Genomic DNA, 16,806 nt, shown 5'->3' with positions numbered 1-16,806 from the left:
GGATCTTATGTCCTTTCTCTATGCACTACAGGCTCTATCTGACATTCTAACAGTAAACTGTACCCTCCCATTCTGGGCTAATCCAAAACATGAACCCACTATCCTTATTGTCAATCTACACATACTATCAACACTGCTAGCATTTGTAATTTATATCACAATTCACATTATACAGTATATCACAGTTCACATTACAACAATATACTTTTTTCTTCAAGGGGGAACAAGGACAGCGTGTCCAACTACTTACAGGAGCAGTGGTGCCGGCGGTGTCTGGCAGCTGCTTATCCCTATTTCCCTATAGCAATAATGTTTTCCCATCAGAGCATGTCTTCTGTTGGAATCTTTTGTATTTTGCCATTTTATTTCAAAGTTCAACAAAACATTTGTTGTCATTTTTCATGCGCTGAGCTTCATTTTTACATTGTGATGGCTCTAAAAATTAATCTGCAGACCTTGAATAATGCAGTATGATATCACTAAGGGATGTGTTGTGTGACACATTCAGCTATGCTACGTCCGTAATTACTATCAATACAACCACAGTCCAACTAAGATGATATAATATTAGACTGGGGTCCCACATTAGGGCCTGTCTTCCCAGTGTCACCAGATGGCTGGACGCTAATCTTCTCCCAAATAGGATCCAATGGTCAAATAAACCACTAATAAGCAGTTAATAAGAAGGACGTCCCCTGCAGCAGCCGCTGACATCATGCACAGCTTCATTTAATCTCTCATATAATTCTCTATTTTCCACAGAATCATCTAACAAATATAAGAAAATTACACCCAAACATCTAAATTCCACAAATTCTAATGAGTAAAAAATTGAAGTCAGGTACCGGAATGTGAAAAATTTAATAATGGCAATGACCGGCGCAACAGATGGAGCAAGTGCAGAGCCTGTAGTGTGAACAGCGAATGTAGTGACAATCAGATTCATTACACATGGATGGCAGAGTAATGTCAGAGAATTCCCAGGAGCTATAAGCTACACAACTGCCGAGTTCATGTACACACTTCTAGTACTGTCAATATGAGGCAGTATTACAGTAGTTATATTCTTGTACATAGGAGCAGTATTATAGTAGTTATATTCTTGTACATAGGAGCAGTATTATAGTAGTTATATTCTTGTAGATAGGAGCAGTATTATAGTAGTTATATTCTTGTAGATAGGAGCAGTATTATAGTAGTTATATTCTTGTAGATAGGAGCAGTATTATAGTAGTTATATTCTTGTACATAGGAGCAGTATTATAGTAGTTATATTCTTGTACATAGGAGCAGTATTATAGTAGTTATATTCTTGTACATAGGGGGCAGTATTATAGTAGTTATATTCTTTTATATAGGAGCAGTTTTATAGTAGTTATATTCTTGTACATAGGGGCAATATTACAGTAGTTATATTCTTGTACATAGGGGCAGTATTATAGTAGTTATATTCTTGTACATAGGGGCAATATTACAGTAGTTATATTCTTGTACATGGGGCAGTATTACAGTAGTTATATTCTTGTACATAGAGGCAGTATTATAGTGGTTATTTCCTTGTACATACGGGCAGTATTATAGTAGTTATATTCTTGTACATACGGGCAGTATTATAGTGGTTATATTCTTGTACATGCGGGCAGTATTATAGTGGTTATATTCTTGTACATAGGAGCAGTATTAAAGTAGTTATATTCTTGTACATAGGAGCAGTATTATAGTGGTTATATTCCTGTACATAGGGGGTAGTATTATAGTAGTTATATTCTTGTACATAGTGGCAGTATTATAGTAGTTATATTCTTGTACATAGGAGCAGTATTATAGTAGTTATATTCTTGTACATAGGGGCAGTATTATAGTAGTTATATTCTTGTACATAGGAGCAGTATTATAGTAGTTATATTCTTGTACATAGGGGCAGTATTATAGTGGTTATATTCTTGTACATAGGTGGCAGTATTATAGTAGTTACATTCTTGTACATAGGGGCAGTATTATAGTGGTTATATTCTTGTACATAGGTGGCAGTATTATAGTAGATATATTTTTGTACATAGGAGCAGTATTATAGTAGTTATATTCTTGTACATAGGGGCAGTATTATCTATATATATAATTGTCTAAGGGGTACTTCCGTCTTTCTGTCGGCAACTTCCGTCACGGTTATTCATTCGCTGATTGGTCTCATCAGCTGCCTGTCATGGCTGCCGCGACCAATCAGCGATGGGCACAGTCCGATTAGTCCCTCTCTACTCCCCTGCAGTCACTGCCCGGCGTCCGCTCCATACTCCCTGCAGTCATGGCTCACACAGGGTTAATGCCAGTGGTAACGGACCGCCTTATGCCGCGGGTAACTCACTCCGTTACCGCCGCTATTAACCCTGTGTGACCAAGTTTTTGCTATTGAGGCTGCCTATGCAGCCTCAATAGTAAAAACATCTAATGTTAAAAATAATTTTAAAAAAATAACAAATCATTATATACTCACCTTCCGCCGCCTTTCCGATGCTCCGGTGACCGGTACATGCAAGCGTCAGGTTCCAGTGCTAAGGTTGGTGTGCGACAAGGACCTGCAATGACGTCACGGTCATGTGACTGCGACGTCATTGCAGGCCCTGCGCGCCTGCGCGAGAAGGACCTGCCATGACGTCACAGTCATGTGACTGCGACGTCATTGCAGGCCCTGCGCGCCTGCGCGAGAAGGACCTGCCGTGACGTCACGGTCATGTGTGTTATGATCCTAGTGGCAAGGATCGCAAATCTGACTAGCTAAGAAACTAAACCGACGACTAGCTCTAGGGAAGTGGTAACTGGATTGACCGCAACCTGATCCTATCCGCACACAACTATAGGTAGCCATGGAACGTTACCTGGAAATCCTAGACGTCTCTTCACGGCCTGAGAAACTGACTATTCCTAGAGGGAAAGTAAAGTCCTCACTTGCCTCAAAGAAATTACCCCAAAGATATAGAAAAGCCCCCACAAATATTAACGGTGAGTTAAGGGGAAAGCACAAACGCAGAGATGAAATAGATTTAGCAAATGAGGCCCGCTAACACTAGATAGCAGAAAATAGGAAGGGAACTGTGCAGTCAATGGAAAACCCTATTCAAAATATCCACGCAGAGATTGCTCGAGCCCCCGCAACAACTAACGGTGCGGGGGAAGCAACTCCGTACCCCAGAGCTTACCAGCAGCAAGAAATCACATATTAGCAAGCTGGACTAAACTCATCATACACAGAAATCAAATTGCAAACTGATGAGCAAAAAATAATCAAACCGAAACTTAGCTTCTCATGAAGAGACTGAAAACGAAGATAGTCAGGAGTAATCAGAAAAGCACTGAGTACATCGACAGCCGGCAACAAGTGGAAATGTAGCAGAGCTAAATAGGAACCTCCCTAGTGAATAACGAGGCAGCTGATCCAGCCACAGACCCGCAGGATAACAAACAAAGCCACCAGGGGGAGCCCAAAAACAAAACTCATACAATACCACCTGTGACCACAAGAGGGAGCCTGAAAACAGAGTTCACAACACGTGACCGCGACGTCATCACACCCTCGGACCGGAAGCTGCCACCTGAACCAAACACAGGCGACAGAACTACAAGGGGCCCCTCGGAAGGTGAGTATATGTTTAGTTTTTATTTTTTAACCTGTGACATACGTGGCTGGGCAATATACTACGTGGCTGGGCAATATACTACGTGGCTGTGCAATATACTACGTGGCTCTGTGCTGTATACTACGTCTCTGTGCAATATACTACGTGGCTCTGTGCTGTATACTACGTCACTGGGCAATATACTACGTCACTGGGCAATATACTACGTCACTGGGCAATATACTACATCACTGGGCAATATACTACGTCACTGGGCAATATACTACGTGGACATGCATATTCTAGAATACCCGATGCGTTAGAATCGGGCCACCATCTAGTAGTAGTTATATTCTTGTACATAGGAGCAGTATTATAGTAGTTATATTCTTGTACATAGGGGCAGTATTATAGTAGTTATATTCTTGTATATAGGAGCAGTATTATAGTAGTTATATTCTTGTACATAGGAGCAGTATTATAGTAGTTATATTCTTGTACATAGGGGGCAGTATTATAGTAGTTATATTCTTATACATAGGAGCAGTATTATAGTAGTTATATTCTTGTACATAGGGGCAGTATTATAGTGGTTATATTCTTGTACATAGGACTAGTATTATAGTAGTTAGATTCTTGTATATAGGGGCAGTATTATAGTAGTTATATTCTTATACATAGGGGCAGCCTTATAGTAGTTATATTTTTGTGCATAGGAGCAGTATTATAGTAGTTATATATTCTTGTACATAGGGGGCAGTATTATAGTAGTTATATTCTTGTATATAGGAGCAGTATTATAGTAGTTATATTCTTGTACATAGGAGCAGTATTATAGTTGTTATATTCTTGTACATAGGGGGGAGTATTATAGTAGATATATTCTTGTACATGGAGAGCAGTATTATAGTAGTTATATCCTTGTACATAGGGAGCAGTATTATAGTAGTTATATTCTTGTACATAGGAGCAGTATTATAGTAGTTATATATTCTTGTACATAGGGGGCAGTATTATAGTAGTTATATTCTTGTACATAGGAGCAGTATTATAGTAGTTATATTCTTGTACATAGGAGCAGTATTATAGTAGTAATTTTCTTTTACATAGGAGCAGTATTATAGTAGTTATATATTCTTGTACATAGGAGGCAGTATTATAGTAGTTATATTCTTGTACATAGGAGCAGTATTATAGTAGTTATATTCTTGTACATAGGGGCAGTGTTATAGTAGGTATATTCTTGTACATAGGGGGCAGTATTATAGTAGTTATATTCTTGTATATAGAGACAGTAATAATAATAATAATAATTTTATTTATATAGCGCCAACATATTCCGCAGCGCTTTACAACTTATAGAGAGGACTTATACAGACAATAGACATTACAGCATAACAGAAATCACAGTTCAAAACAGATACCAGTAGGAATGAGGGCCCTGCTCGCAAGCTTACAATCTATGAGGAAAAGGGGAGACACGAGAGGTGGATGGTAACAATTGCTTTAGTTATTTGGACCAGCCATAGTGTAAGGCTCGGGTGTTCATGTAAAGCTGCATGAACCAGTTAACAGCCTAAGTGTGTAGCAGTACAGACACAGAGGCTATTAACTGCATAAAGTGTATGAGAACATGATGGAGGAACGTGATTATGTTGTTGTTTTTTTATTAATAGGCCACACAGGGATAATTAGGTTAATGCGTTGAGGCGGTAGGCTAGTCTGAACAAATGAGTTTTTAGGGCACGCTTAAAACTGTGGATAGTAGATATATAGTAGATATATTCTTGTACATGGAGAGCAGTATTATAGTAGTTATATTCTTGTTCATAGGGGGCAGTATTATAGTAGTTATATTCTTGTACATAGGGGCAGTATTATAGTAGTTATATTCTTGTAGATAGGAGCAGTATTATAGTAGTTATATTCTTGTACATAGGAGCAGTATTATAGTAGTTATATTCTTGTACATAGGAGCAGTATTATAGTATTTATATTCTTGTACATAGGGGCAGTATTATAGTAGTTATATTCTTGTACATAGGGGCAGTATTATAGTAGTTATATTCTTGTACATAGGGGCAGTGTTATAGTAGGTATATTCTTGTACATAGGGGGCAGTATTATAGTAGTTATATTCTTGTACATGGAGAGCAGTATTATAGTAGTTATATTCTTGTACATAGGAGCAGTATTATAGTAGTTATATTCTTGTACATAGGAGCAGTATTACAGTAGTTATATTCTTGTGCACAGGAGCAGTATTATAGTAGTTATATTCTTGTACATAGGAGCAGTATTATAGTAGTTATATTCTTGTACATAGGAGCAGTATTATAGTAGCTACTATAGTGTACATAGGGCCAGTATTGCAGTAGTTACAATACTGTATGTAGTTGGCAGTATTATAGTTGTCACTTTGCTTCCACAATGAGCAAAGAAAAAGGCCATATCCAGAAACTGACAATCTTTGGCTCACTTGATGTTAGAAACTTTGAAATCCTGCCATGTTCTGATATCCTCAAGGTTAAAGAACATTGCTCTCATCTAGAGGATGTTGGTCAGGAATATTTTTGGTATCTATACAATAATCATTCTATGTATAGAAGTAATGCAATATCCTCTGGCAGACATTAAACTTATAAAATCAATTATCCTAATTTATATCAATACCTCCTACGTGGCCAAAGTAGGAAATTAAGCAAATTCTCAGAAAAGTCAAAACAGTATTAATAATGGCTGGCATCTTTGTCCAGTCTACATTTCAGTACGATAATGAACAATCTGTACTGGGATTCATGGGACTCTGCGACATAAATTAATGCGACAATACCAAATATAATTGTCTAATTTATTTATATTCGTTTTGGGAGAAGGGATAATTTGAAGTCTTTTTTACCTTTTTAAACTTTTCAAATAATTTTTGGCCTTTTTATTTGTCCTTGTGGGGGACTGAAACCTGTGATAGTCAGTATTGCATTATACAGTGAAAATAACACTCTCCTATAAAGCCTAAGTATAGGTTGAAATTGCCAGGGGCAGCAGTCAATCGTCTTCAGTAGGTCCCCAGCTGCCATGGCAATCTATTGGGACTCGTGAACCGGATGCGGGATTTGGGGTCTCTGATGGATGCTGAAACACACCTTCCCCACTCCCAATATGCAACTCTGAAATGCAGAGTTTAGTTGTTAAATATCATGAATCAAAGCTAAGCTAGCTTCAATAGCTGCTGTATGGTACATGTCGTGAAAGATGGGGGATCACTCAGCCACAGATGGGGCATCACTCTTCTATAACAATAAAAAAACCTGAATATTCTAGTTGTTATACTGAGAAATGTAACAGACACAATAGGCAGACATATCCTTCCTTTTTTTTTTTAAAGACAACTTTTTTTTTAGCTTTGCTGTGTAGACTGAGACAGAATAAGTCATCTCATTATTATTAAAAGGCAGATGAGTTAATGACAGCTCTACAGTTCTGCTGGAGGCAGTATAGTAGTGCAGTGCCCCAGAGTTCTGGTCGTTGCAGTAATGTCATTCTTCCACCAGAGGGAGTGATATTACGTCTGAGGGCAATAAAGGAGATCTCTTTACCAGGTATCACAAACCACACCACACACTTCACACTCCGGGCCGCCAGGGGGAGCTACGCTCCTATCTATTAGGGCACTCCTCACAATTAGGTAAAACTGGTGGTCTGGATAGAAAGTCAGTCAGAACCAGCCAGAGCTTGGCAGAAGCTGGCTGGAGCATGTTCCAGTCAGATCCAGACTTTGGTCTGAGGAGGACGAGGGTCCACGGAGCTGCGCCTGCGCCTCCGAGGGAGTAAAGATCTCTACTAGTGTTGAGCGATACCTTCCGATATGCAAAGGTATCGGTATTGGATTGGATCGGCCGATACCGGCAAAATATCGGATCTCGCCAATACCGATACCCGATACCAATGCATATCTATGGGACACAAAATATCGGAATGGTTCCCAGGGTCTGAAGGAGAGGAAACTCTCCTTCAGACCCTGGGATCCATATTCATGTATAAAATAAAGAATAAAAATAAAAAATATGGATATACTCACCCCTCCGGCGGCCCCTGCTCTTAGCGGTGCCTCCGTTCCTAAGAATGCCGAGTTAAGGACCTTCGATGACGTCGCTTTGTGATTGGTCGCGTGACCGCTCATGTGACCGCTCACGCGACCAATCACAAGCCGCGACATCATCGCAGGTCCTAAACTCACTGCATTCTTAGGAACGGAGGCTGCCGGTTACATCGCTAAGGTCCAGGGGCCGCCGGAGGGGTGAGTATATCCATATTTTTATTTTAATTCTTTATTTTTTACATGAATATGGATCCCAGGGCCTGAAGGAGAGTCTCCTCTCCTCCAGACCCTGAGAACCATACACTGGGAACTTCCGATTCCGATTTCCGATATCACAAAAATATCAGAAATCGGTATCGGAATTCCGATACAACAAATATCGGCCGATACCCGATACTTGTGGTATCGGAATGCTTAACACTAATCTCTACGCTTTACTTCAGAGACTGGCAGGACAGTTAATTCCACGTTGGCTGCCCGACCTTATACCCAGGAGGCACGGTGGCAACTTGTGGGGGCCGGGGCGTGGTAGAGTCCCTGTAAAAAGCCTCAGGCCACCAGTCATACGGGTTTGTCCTATCCTATCCATCAGGGGGACAGAGAGAAAGAGACTTAACATCTCCAATAGTTGTGAGGACCTTACCAAGAAGCTTAGCAGGGAGGTACTACAACACCCAGGCGCTAGAGGAAGGCTACTGATTTCCAACTGGATAAGGGACTCTGGATTTGCCTTCAGACCGGCTGGACTCTGCCTGCCCTGTCATCTGTACCCTGGACTGTGGATGCTGAAGTCTTCAGTAAAGGTAAAGAGAATGCAACCTTGTGTCCTCGTTATTCCCTGCGCCTTACATCATCCACCATCTACACTCTGGGAAGCCCTGGGGATACACTTCACCTGTGGGAAGGTATACCATCTAGCTGCCATAACATCACCCCAGCGGACCCCTAAGCAGCGTCGGTCACCCTGACCGAATAGCACAGGTGGCGTCACGAACATTATCCCTTTAAAGACCTTTCCCCCAATTATTAACGGACGTCCCTAGGGCCATGGACCGGGTCAGCCACCGTGACATCCCCCGCCGAGAGAACCGAAGGACCCGGTACCGAGTAACCCCTTGCCCTTGGGGGCGCTCCAATAACACAATACAATATACAGACAGATAAGTCTCTGTATGCAGCTCTCCTATCACACCCTGGTCTCTGGGCGAGAGGGGCTGTACTCCATCTTTTCACAGAGTCTGTAATATTCTTAGACATTTATCAGTCAATTAACACCCATACATCTAATTTCCATAGAATATATACACCCTGCTGTACTTTCAGAAGGTTTATTTGTAATTCCCGTTTACTGCAGCAATTTTTTTTTTAGCTTTGCCATATAGACAGGGACAGAGTTAACCGAGTCACCTCAATCATATGCAGGAAGGGGAATTTAAAGGGAATGCGCAATTTTATCCTGTAGATATGGGGATAATATGCAGGTTAATAGCATTCTGACACCATGTGGTCCTGGGAGGAAATGAACTTTATTCCACTCAGCAGGCTCCGTCTTTCAATCACAGGGATGGCGCTGCGTGGCTTCAATCAACACTCAGTGTATAGTGAGTGGTGGTTGTAACTGTGCCCCGGAACTCACTGACAGCTAGCCCTACTGATGAGGCAGCTGTCAGTCAATGCCCAGAGCGCGGTTAGAGCCGCTGCCTCTACACACAGAGTGGCGACTGAAACTGTGCTGGTGTCACCCCTGTGACTGAAAGGCCTTGTCTGACGAGGGGAAAAAAGTTAATTTCCTCCAAGCAGCGGGGCTCTCACTACGGTGGCCATATGGTGTCACAGCGCTAATAACCTGCAGATTACCCATAGCTGCAGATTAATAGCATTTTTTTTTTACATGAAAAGTTCCCTTTAATGATAATTATAATGTACCACTTGTGCCTACTAGTCTAATTAAACCTAGACATACATCACATCCGATGAACTTGACCCCCTTAGGGAAGCATGAGGGGCATAAATCCTAATTTATATAAAAAGTTGAGTTTTGTACATTTTGAGGGTAGATCTGCATGGAATGGGGGCTTGAAGGCGTTGTCCAGGCTTGTGGCTTAAGTAAGCAGTCACTGACTGCAGACATGACAGCGTGCAGGTGAGTCATCACAAGTATGTCATTTCCATACATGTGGTCACATGCCGACTAGACATGTCCGGCCTCATTCAATACTAGTGAATTGAGTGAGGCTGGACAAGTCTAGTCGGAATATGACCGGAACTATGAAAATCGCATAACATGACCACCTGTTCCTATCGCCAGCACAAGAGGATACTGACAACACGCACATCGTTCACAGACATAGTGATTTGTGGCCAGTTTCTGTTTTTGCATTTTCGTTTTTTTTTTTAATCCTCTTTTTCCCGAGCGATTACTTTTTTTACTTTTCTGTCCACCTAGACATGTGAGGGATGTGAGGGCTTGTTTTTTGACGGATAAGTTGTACATTTGAAAGACATCATTAATTTTACCACATCGTGTATTGGAAAATGGGAAAAATTTCCACGTGCGGTGAAATTGTGAAAAAACTCCATTCTGAATTTTTTTTTTAACTGTGTACACTGTGTGGTATAAATGACCTGGCACTAGGATTCTGCTCATCAGTATGATTATGGTGATACCAAATATATCCAGTAAAGTTTATTATTATTTTAGTGGTGAAAACAAAACTTACGATAATTTTGGTGTTCTTGAATTTTTTCAATTTACGGTGTTTACCGACAGAATTGATTATTTTTATATTTTGATGGATTGTACTTTTCTGAACATGATGATACCATATATGTGTATTTTTTTATTATCTTTATATTTAATGAGGGAAAAGGCGTATAATTTGAATTTTGTGCCATCTGCTATTGTTAGAGGCAAGTCCTGGTTGTAACACACAGCCAATATCTGCCGGGTATTGTGCAGACCCCGTGAGCCCGCTACACCCTTATCCAACTTGCGCCATACATGTAAGGCGAATGTCAGTAACGGGTTAAGGCAAGAGTGGGATCCTTCAGCCTGCAGCCCGTTTTAGGTCCACGATGTCCTTTTCTGCGCCCCCTGGGCTAATTCCCGGGTAACGTAGTGCTCTGGCCAGTGGCCACGTTTTGCTGGCGTCAAGTGATCTATATATGCCCCCAGCATTTTGAGAGATGCATACATGCATGCACCCAGCGTCTCCAGTGATGTATGAGCTCCCGCCTCCCCAGTGATGTATAGATGTCCCAGCGCCTCAAGTGATTTATATTCTCCAGCATCTCCTGGGATATATAGATACTACAGCATCTTCTGTGATATACAGTACACATGCCCCAGCATCTCCTATGTGATTTATAGATGTCCCAGCATCTCCTATGTGATGTATAAATGCCTCAGTGTTTCCTATGTGATGTACTAATGCAAATCTGAAAAAAATCTGTTGTTGTGAGTAGTAGCATTATTACCACCTAACATCACACGTTGCATCAAAGAGAATCAGATCCAACCGTCACATTAGCAGTGAGACAATTGTTTGACCAAATACAGCAGGGTAATTTGCAAGTTAATAATTTTGTACAGTCCCCCAATGAGAGTATAAATAACCAAGTGGCTCATGGCAGAAAAAAAACATTCCCGACTCCTGGATTGCGAAAGTATTCGGCTCCCTGGAACTTCACAACCTTTTCCCACATATCATGCTTCAAACATAAAGATACCAAATGTTAATTTTTGGTGAAGAATCAACAACAAGTGGAACACAATTGTGAAGATGAACGAAATTTATTGGTTATTTTAAATTTTTGTGAAAATTCAAAAACTGAAAAGTGGGGCGTGCAATATTATTCGGCCCCTTTACTTTCAGTGCAGCTGGAGCATCCCCACTGCCGCAGGGCCGAGGGGTACCCGGTACCGGGCTTCTCTGTCTCAGTTCTGGGGTTGTCATGGTGGCTAGACCCGGTCTGTGACCCTGCTGAGGGGTGTTCAGTGAAGGTGGAAGGTGATGATGTGGTGGTGTGGTGCAGGTCGCAGTAAATAACGAGGACACCAGGTTGCAGTCTCTTTACCTCTTTACTGAAGGCTTCAGGATCCTCAGTCCAGAAGATGGTTAACCGGGCTGCTGGAGTCCAGAGTTCCCTTTGCAGGTGGAAATTGGTACCTACCTTCTAGCGCTTGTGTGTTGTAGTCCTTCCCTGCTTAGCTTACGGGATAGTCCTCACAACTGTTGTGTCTGTTTCTGAAGTTCCCTCACAACTCGATGATGATGTTCTGCTTCGTCCCCCCAGATGATATGGCTAGGACGCACCCGTATGACGGGTAGGGTCGAAGTTCTTCCGGGACCCTAGAGTCGCCCCTCTCCAAAATATTGCCCCCTGTGTCTGCTTAGGTGATGTGGGTGAGACAGCCCGCCTATAACTGACTGTCCTGCCGTAGGTTTGAAGTAAGGCCTGGAGCTCTATACGTCCTCGGCGTTCCTGCCACCGGCTGCGCGCCTCAGTAGGATGTTGCCTCGTCTTACAGCACGACTCCTACTGGTGATTCTCCTTGTTGCGTTGATCTCGTTTCTCACTCAGCACAATAAACCTCGCTTCTTGTCCTTTCTTGGGGTACCGCCGCAATGAAGTGCAGGCGTGGTCCCGTAACGTTCCTTCTGTTCGCTAGGTCTCTGCCAGGATCCCACCCCTGACAGGGACCCCCCTGAATCTTCCCCCGCAACACCCTCTGCCACAGGATGTTGCCTGGTTCCAACCCAGTCAGCTTTCTGTCTAACTTCCTATCCAACCCCCAGTTTTACCAGATTGTGAGGAGTGGCCTAATACATAGCACCCTTAGCTCCCCCTGGAGGCCAGACTGTGAAGTGCATTGGTGTCTGTGATACCTGGTCAGGTGAACTCCTTCAGTGCCATCAGACGTACCATAGCCCCCCTTAGCGGCGGAGCATCAGTACTGCAATGACCAGGACTCTGGGGCACTGCACTCCCCCCGGTTAAATCCAGTACTCCCGGACTGGGAAGAAAACAACAATACATGTCAGCAAAAAGACATACAATTTTTGAAATGCAAGAACAAGTAAATTTGAACAAAGCTTCCCTTTATGGGAGGTGAGGACACTTGAACGTAACAAACATGGTTAAGTATTTTAAATAACATACTATAAATAACTTCTCTTACCCAACCGTGTATTCTACTTAGTGCAATTTCTGAACAATAATTTAACGTTGTCTTTAAGGACGTAATAGCTGTACCCACTAAAGACCTTCTTATAAAACGCTATAAGGCTAATCAACTTTTCTTCACTTTCCATCTTTACATCTGCAGGACCACCTGTCTATTTGCCCAGGTCTACTGCCTCTCGCTCTGTTGCAGGACCGCCCCATCTCTCATCCGGGCCTACTGCCTTTCTGCTACTATACACAGTATAGAACTTATCAACCTCCTCTCAGTTCAAGATCAGTGAGCCATTTCTGTATGGCTCCTCGGAGGACTCACCGGCTAACCCCGTACGGGTTCACTTCCTGTCCTCATCTTCTGACACATCATTGAGCATTTCTTACAATCAACTAACTGACTACATGTAACTTTCACATGTAAGCATTATTACTATCTCTGTTAAGGCATTATTATACTTTAAGTACTATTGGTGAATGTTCCCTTTAAGAGGGGACCAAGTCTCTTGGAGGTAGTGCAACTTCTCAAGCTGCCAGTCCGTATGCAGCAAGGACTCCAGTACTGTTTCCAAGAACAGTTTCTTCGCAAAGAGTTCTCTTTTATGTAAAACCAGTAGGGAGCACCTTTAATAAGGTGCGAACTATTTACAATGAGTTTGTAATCATGCAGTGTTCATGATCCAGCAGTTCTTTTCAACAATGATGAACGAGAAACAAAAACAAAAAGGAAAAATAGGGATCCCGGGTAAACGAAGGGATCCCTTTAAGAGTTAACCCCAGTCGGGTCATAGCAGCAAGAGAGACACAGAAAGATGAACTGTTAACTATGTACATTCTGTAAAGCATTTATGCTTACTCAGGTTCTAGCGGAGACGGAGGCGGCCTCCTACTGGGCCGCACCTGGCAGACCGGTCGTGGTGGCGTAACAAGAACCGGTCCTGGTCTCAGCAACGACAGGATTCCCCTTTGGGACACCCTCTTCAATCGAGAGCGACCACGGCTCATAGGCACGCGGTGGATTGGGATTCCCTGGGGTTCTGCGGGGGCAGGTTCCGTCGACTTCTCTGCAGGGGACTCGTCTTTCCTTGTTCCAGCAGCGGCCTGGAGTGCGACGCACCGCTGAACGCCCCGAGCCATCCATCCGGCCTCCCTCCTGCACCGTGTGTAGGTCACCGCATCTCCAGGCTCCAAGTCGCGATCGTACCTTCCTCCACAGGGCTCCACTTCCTCCCGGTCAACACGGACCTGCAGTGGCTCTCCAATCTCTTGAATAACTCCCCTCCTTTCCCGGGAGTTGAAGAACACCACCACACCCCAGTGTGACATCGGAGTCTCCTCTTTGCCCGTCAAGTCGACCTGGGCCGCGGGTTGGGGCCTGTCCCTCCACGCCGTCATCAGGCGCCGCAGGTGTTCTGTCTCCGGCAGGATCTTCAGGGTCTGCGCCTGTGGCTCACACTCCGCCGCGGCCGGGATGGAGAACGCAGGGGACACCAGAGATAGGCGGACCTCCGTAGGCTGGCCCAGTCGGGCGGCCACACGAGCGTCGGCTTCCAGGTGGCATGCTATCTGCCGGGCCTCAGCTGCAGCCACACACTCCTCAGACGGTGGCCAGCTGGGTCTGCCTGGCGGTGACTCCATGAGGGCCAGTCCCTGCAACGATGGCGAGTCTGGGGCTGTGACGGGTAGTGTAGCCTCATGCTGGGTCGGGTCGTCCCCATGCGGTGCTTCCGACGTCGCCATCTTTGCTTCCTCCTCGGTGTCCTCCTCCCGAGGTCTCTTTCGTAGACGGCCCCGTCTCCATGGTCTCCACCCTCCAAAGAGAATCAGGAGGCGGACTTCAGCTGCTGACGGACATGTCCTCAGGATACAGAAATACTTAGACTGGGCGACCATTGTCTTTCGCGCTTTTCAGCTTGTTGACGCCCACTTCCACACCCTTCTTCTTTCTCCTGCGCTCCTCAGGGCGCTGTAATGGCGGATTTTGGCGGTAAACGGCAATACACAGCCCTGGCAGTAAAGCACAGTCCAAGCACAATAAATCACAGTTCCAAGGCACACATGACCTGATTCTTCAGGCTTAAGTAGATCCTGTTCGTGACGCCAAGTTGGAGCGCCCCCACTGCCGCAGGGCCGAGGGGTACCCGGTACCGGGCTTCTCTGTCTCAGTTCTGGGGTTGTCACGGTGGCTAGACCCGGTCCGTGACCCTGCTGAGGGGCGTCCAGTGAAGGTGGAAGGTGATGATGTGGTGGTGTGGTGCAGGTCGCAGTAAATAACGAGGACACCAGGTTGCAGTCTCTTTACCTCTTTACTGAAGGCTTCAGGATCCTCAGTCCAGAAGATGGTTAAGCGGGCTGCTTGAGTCCGGCCGGTCCGATGGCACCTCCAGAGTTCCCTTTGCAGGTGGAAATCGGTGCCTATCTTCTAGCGCTTGTGTATTGTAGTCCTTCCCTGCTTAGCTTACGGGATAGTCCTCACAACTGTTGTGTCTGTTTCTGAAGTTCCCTCACAACTCGATGATGATGTTCTGCTTCCAAGACCAGGACTCTGGGGCGCTGCACAGCAAACTCACTCCAGAAGTTCATTGTGGATCTCTGAATGATCCAATGTTGTCCTAAATGCCTAATGATGATAAATATAATCCACCTGTGTGTAATCAAGTCTCCGTATAAATGCACCTGCTCTGTGATAGTCTCAGGGTTCTGTATGAAGCACAAAGAGCATTATGAAGACCAAGGAACACAACAGGCAGGTCCGTGATACTGTTGTGGAGAAGTTTAAAGCCAGATTTGGATACAAAATAATTTCCAAAACTTTAAACATCCCAAGGAACACTGTACAAGCGATCATATTGAAATGGAAGGAGTATCATACCACTGCAAATCTACCAAGACCCGGACGACCCTCTAAACTTTCATCTCAAACAAGGAGAAGACTGATCAGAGATGCAGTCAAGCGGTCCATGATCACTCTGGATGAACTGCAGAGCTCTACAGCTGAGGTGGGACAGTCTGTCCATACGACAATAATCAGTTGTACACTGCACAAATCTGGCCTTTATGGAAGAGTGGCAAGAAGTAAGCCATTTCTCAAAGATATCCATAAAAAGTGTTGTTTAAAGTTTGCAACAAGCCACCAAGACACACCAAACATGTGGAAGAAGGTGCTCTGGTCAGATGAAACCAAAATCGAACTTTTTGGCAACAATGCCAAACGATATGTTTGGCGTAAAGGCAACACAGCTCATCACCCTGAACACACCATCCCCACTGTCAAACATGGTGGTGGCAGCATCATGGTTTGGGCCTGCTTTTCTTCAGCAGGTACAGGGAAGATGGTTAAAATAGATGGGAAGATGGATGGAGCAAAATACAGGACCATTCTTGAAGAAAACCTGTTGGATTCTGCAAAAGACTTGAGACTGGGATGGAGATTTGTCTTCCAACAAGACAATGATCACAAACATAAAGCAAAATCTACAATGGAATGGTTCACAAATAAACATATCCAGGTGTTAGAATGGCCAAGTCAAAGTCCAGACCTCAATCCAATCGAGAATCTGTGGAAAGAGCTGAAAACTGCTGTTCACAAACGATCTCCATCAAACCTCACTGAGCTTGAGCTGTTTGCCAAGGAAGAATGGGCAAGAATTTCAGTCTCTCGATGTACAAAACTGATAGAGACATACCCCAAGCGACTTGCAGTTGTAATCGCAGCAAAAGTTGGCGCAACAAAGTATTAAGTTACAGAGGCCGAATAATATTGCACGCCCCACTTTTCAGTTTTTGATTTTCCACAAAAATTTTAAATAATCAATAAATTTCGTTCAACTTCACAATTGTGTTCCACTTGTTGATTCTTCACCAAAAATTTACATTTGGTATCTTTATGTCTGAAGCATGATATGTGAGAAATGGTTG

The 16,806-nt window shown here is 43.7% G+C and overlaps 1 protein-coding gene across 2 annotated transcripts in view; it reads right to left on the bottom strand.

The window, feature by feature from the left end:
* Positions 1-16,806, bottom strand: part of NOX4 (NADPH oxidase 4) — a 287,217-nt gene that overhangs the window by 186,931 nt on the left and 83,480 nt on the right. The gene's annotated exons all lie outside the window — the stretch shown is intronic.

Source organism: Ranitomeya variabilis, chromosome 3 (assembly GCF_051348905.1).
Source record: "Ranitomeya variabilis isolate aRanVar5 chromosome 3, aRanVar5.hap1, whole genome shotgun sequence".
NCBI lineage: Eukaryota > Metazoa > Chordata > Amphibia > Anura > Dendrobatidae > Ranitomeya > Ranitomeya variabilis.
The sequence above is the reverse complement of the archived record's forward strand: the minus strand, read 5'-3'. Positions and strand labels throughout refer to the sequence as shown.